Raw genomic sequence first — 5,014 nt, 5'->3', positions numbered from 1 at the left:
AGGCTGCTGGCTTCTCTCTGGAGAAAACATTTCACCTGAGAAAATTTAGGTGAGAAAAATCCTAAATAGCCACAGACTGAAAAAAGAGAATGTTGATTCAGGCAGCCAGATCCCTGCTCAGCTGACCCACTCCAGACTCTGGCATGGCTGTCACCCCCTGCTCATTGGGAGGAACACTGACACTCCTCATTTCTCCAGCTGCAAACTCAAGCCAGTGTCCTCAGGAGAACAAAGGCGGACATGGGGAAATGCATGACAAATTGCCTTCTGGAAAGCTTGTGTGTGAAAGTCGCCTTGGAGCACAGCCTGGCCATGCTGTCAGGGACACAGCCCGTTGGGATTTCACTTTTGAGAAATTCTCCTTAATGCTTTCTCAGAAAGCTGGGATCATTATCTCTTTATTCACCAAATTTTGTCTTTTGGTATTTCAAAGCAAAATGTGTTATACTAATAAGATCCCTTTTTAGGGCGGCATCTGTGGCTCAGTGGGTAGGGTGCCAGCCCCATATACCAAGGGTGGCAGGTTCGAACCCAGCCCTGGCCAAACTGCAACAAAAAAATAGCCGGGCGTTGTGGCGGGCGCCTGTAGTCCCAGCTACTCAGGAGGCTGAGGCAAGAGAATCGCGTAAGCCCAGGAGTTGGAGGTTTCTGTGAACTGTGTGAGGCCATGGCACTCTACTGAGGGTGATAAAGTGAGACTCTGTCTCTACAAAAAAAAAAAAAGATCCCTTTTTAACGGAAGAAAAGGAAAGAGGCATCAATTTCAATGTTAAGGATATAAATTCAGGATGGAAAAGATGTGAGGGCTGCCAAAGATGACGACCCAATGGGCACAGGTCACTGCAGCCTGCACAGACCCTGCTATCTCTGGGGTGGTGGAAAGTCAGTGCAAACCACTGACCAGACCCATGAGCAAATGCTGTCGTCCTGCATACACCAAGCTCCCAAGGGATGAGATGAAATGCCACTGCCAGCACCCTGCTGGGCCACACACATACAAAGGCACACATGTATACATACATACACCTAGATATGTGCACATACATGCATGCATGTAAAGAGATGTACATGCACACACACGTAGACACATACACTTGTGCTCATGTGGGCTCACACATAAACGCCTGCAGGAACTTGCATAAACCCTAAGTGTGTGCACATATGCAAGCATACACACTCACACGTGTGCATGTACACATGCATTTACATACACATAATGCAATATATGCATACACATGTGAACTCCCACAAGCATGTGTACATGTAAATGCGCATATGAACTTGCACACACACATACACACTCGGGATACTTTCTGGGATTGCTTCCCAGTGAACAGAAGACACTGGAGTCTTTGTCTCTGATCCTTCTGAGGAGCCCCAGCCAGCTCCTACCGATGTTAGTGGTACAGGTCCAAAGAGTCACTATCATCCCAAACCTCCCATGGTGACCAGGGAGCAGGAATCAGATCATTGGCCAGGCCTGGTTGCTGTCCACCATAGATTGAGGGGATGGTGCAGACATCAGGGAGGAAGGTTCCCAGAGGAAGCAGGGTCCAAGGGCAATGGGAAGCTGAATAAGAGCTGTCCAGGGGAAGCTGAAAGTGTCAGCTCCATACATGGCCCCATCCTAAGGCTGATTCTCTGAGCAGACATTGTCCTAGTTCTGGAGGCTCTGTGGCTTCACCTATGAGAAAAATCACAAACATGAGCTTATCAGCAACTGATTCCTCTTACAGTCAGTCCCACAGCCAGTCTCACCAGACGCCGCACCATTGTCTGGACCTGCACCCATGTCTCAGAGACACAGTGGTGGGAGGCGATTCAACTTGCTTAATCCACAATGCATGTTTTCACAAAAATGTGAGCTTTGTGGGCTCTAAGTGGCTCTCCACCACTTCAAAGGAGGCTGGGGAAGGCCTCAACATATTCAATGACTTGACACCTGGCATCCACGCCATGCTGAAGTAGCCCCTCAACATGCAGCAGTGGGAACAGACATGTCTCAATATGGCCCCTGGACCCCAAGTTCTCCACCATTCTGGAGTAAAATGCCTGCCCCCTTCACACCCAAATAAGACATCCTGGGTGCCCACACCAAGAACCCAAGGATCCAGCCCCCAATTCCCACATTTCCTATGGAAACTTGTCCTTCTATCCAGCAGGGAGTGGACCCCGAGGGGATGCTGAAACTGAAACTCAGGGCACACGGTGTGTCAACAGCACACACAGACAGGAGGCACCAAGAGAGACCTCAGTGCCTCCCACCCCACAGTTGCTCTTCTGAGACCCCAGATCCCCACTAACAAGAGTCCCTCTTCTTCCAGCTGCCTCCATGCACTAGAGACTGTCTCCCAACCATCTCCAAATCCTAAACCTATTCAAGGGAGCAAACTTCACCTGCCCTCCTGCAATCTTCTTCCACTAAAGACTCTCACTCAGCCACTGGAGTGTGCAGGCTCAAGAGGCAAAAGGCACAAACTAATCGATTAGTGTCCTGCTGATAAACAGATCTTTTTTTGTTTGTTTTTAAGTTATTACTCTCTCTTTTTTTTTTTTTTTTTAGAGACAGAGTCTCACTCTGTCACCCTCAGTAGAGTACTGTGGCATCACAGCTCATAGCAACTTCCAGCTCTTGGGCTTAGGTGATTCTCTTGCCTCAGCCTCCCGAGTAGCTGGGACTACAGGCACCTGCCACAACACCCGACTATTTTTTTGTTGCAGTTTGGCTGGAGCTGGGTTTGAACTCACCACCCTCGGTATATGGGGCAGGTGCCCTACTCACTGAGCCACATGAGCCACCCAAGTTATAACTCTCTTTTTTAAAACAGATTTGGTTTAAGAGTTGATATTTCTTTTTCTAATAGCTGATGTTCTGTGATTGCTTCAGCAACACATGTACTAAAATCGGAATGATATAGAGAAAATTAGCATAGCCCTGTGCACAGAAGACACGCAAATTTGTGAAGCATTCCATATTTAACAAATAAATAAATAAAAGTTGATGTTCTTCTTTTTTTCTTTCCTCACCTTTTACAGATTAACCTGTGGCCAGGACTCCCCCAGGCCCTAGTTCTCATCTCTTCATCTGTGTTTCCTGGTACTCACCTAAACACTTTCAAGTCAGGGCAAATGGCGCCTTCTGGGCCCAGCCACTAGTTTCTTACCTGTCTCCTCTCTTCTCTCTTTTTATGATAATTCTGGAGAAATATCCTCAACTTTGTCCTAAGACCTTTCTACTGTATTTTTAATTTATGTCATTTTAAATTTTTTAAAGTTTCCTATTTTCTAATTATCTCTTTTTATAGCAGCTGTTCCTGACCCATTTTCTCTTCTTGATCCACGGGTAGAACATTTTTTGCAAGGTTTTTCCCTGCTCGTTACATTATCTCTGACTCCATCAGTGGTGGACTCCCTGGCTGACTCTCTGGTGGTGCATGTTAGCAAGTCCCCAAACACCTGCAGGCTTGGGGAGGGGGCTCGTATGTTGGGGGACACTCCCCATGCACACGTTCAGCTGGATGGGAGGCTGCTCTTTGGGACAGGAGAGGATGTTAGGTAGAATGATGGGCCCGAAGGTGACCAAATCCTAATCCCCAGAATCTGTGGATGTCACCTTATGTGGCAAAAGGGACTTTGCAAGTGTGATTAAGAGTCTTGAGGTGGGGCTTGGCGCAGTGGCGCATGCCTGTAATCCTAGCACACTGGGAGGCTGAGGCAGGTGGACTGTCTGAGTTCACAAGTTCAAGAGCAGCCTGAGCAAGAGCGAGACCTCATCTCTAAAAATAGCCAGGCCTTGTGGCAGGCACCTGTAGTCCCAGCTACTCGGGAGGCTGAGACAAGAGATTGCTTGAGCCCAAGAGTTTGAGGTTGCGGTGAGCTATGACGCCACAGCATTCTACTGAGAGTGACAAAGTGAGACTCTGTCTCAAAATCTAAAAAAGAGTCTTGAGGTGGGAGATGAGCCTGGATTATCCAGACAGCTCAAGGTCATCACTGAGTCCTTTAGGAAAAAGAGAGTGAAGGAGGATCGACCTGGTGAGATGAGGAGCTGTGGGAAGGACTCAGCCACCATTCAGCTGGATGAGGGCAGCGAGGCTGCCTCCCCCCCCCCCCAGGATGCAGCTATCTCAGGAGGTGGGCCACGCGGGGGGCCCTGCCCTGAAGTCCCCCCAGAGGGACCAGCCTACCTGCACCTGCATGTCCAGGGAACTATCTATGTACAGTGGTGGCCAGGGCTTGAGCATGAGGTCACTGCCTGGGGTTCACCAAGGCACAAAATGGATGTGAGCCTCAGAGGCAGGCCCAGGCTCTGGGGAAATGGCCACAGGCTCCTGCCCACAGTCAGGTCACCCGATGTCTGGGAAGGGCCAGCCCTTGTCCAACAGCCTCCCCACCTAGGCAGTGCAAGCCCATATACCTCTGGACTGTACCTTGGACCCCTGGGCAGCCTTTAATAGGCACTGACCCTACACCTCTCTGATGGTGTTGTGCTAGGTCTGAAGGTGTCAGGCAAAATCTGGAGGTTTTGGGCTGGGTCTGGGTGTATGATGTCAATCACACGTGGGCCGCCCTGCAGGGCTGTCACTGGTATTTAGGGCACATTAAGGCCCCTCTCCAGAACAGCAGGTGGTGCCCCAAAGACAAGGTGCCAGAACCAGGGTCTCAGGGTTCCTGGTACACAGACCACACCTTCAGCAGATGCTCCCGCCAGTCCTGTGATCATGGGGATCTCAGGGCTGTAAGGGGCTGAGATGACAGCCAGGACAACCAGGCTTACCTCCAGACTTGACCCTTGAGAGCACCAGGCTTTGCTGAGGTTTCCTCATGCACACTGGGGACACTGACCAGCATGCCCAGAATGTGTTTTGAGGCTGGGTGCAAGGCGCCTGAGCCTCACCTGAGCATCCCAACCTGGAGGCTGCTCTTCTCCTACATAGGAGGTAAGGAAACTGAGGCACAAAAAGTTAAGTCACCAGCCCGAGGCCATCCAGCTAGAAAGCTGGAGACCCAGAAG

At 49.9% G+C, this 5,014-nt stretch overlaps 1 non-coding gene across 1 annotated transcript; it reads left to right on the top strand.

Annotated features, from left to right (window-relative positions):
• Positions 1-2,874: 2,874 nt before the first annotated feature.
• LOC128585177 (U6 spliceosomal RNA) lies at positions 2,875-2,980 on the top strand. Its single transcript, XR_008379912.1, has one exon. It is a non-coding gene; the product is annotated as a U6 spliceosomal RNA (small nuclear RNA).
• Positions 2,981-5,014: the final 2,034 nt, after the last annotated feature.

This window comes from Nycticebus coucang, chromosome 4, assembly GCF_027406575.1.
Source record: "Nycticebus coucang isolate mNycCou1 chromosome 4, mNycCou1.pri, whole genome shotgun sequence".
Classification (NCBI taxonomy): Eukaryota; Metazoa; Chordata; class Mammalia; order Primates; family Lorisidae; genus Nycticebus; species Nycticebus coucang.
The sequence above is the reverse complement of the archived record's forward strand: the minus strand, read 5'-3'. Positions and strand labels throughout refer to the sequence as shown.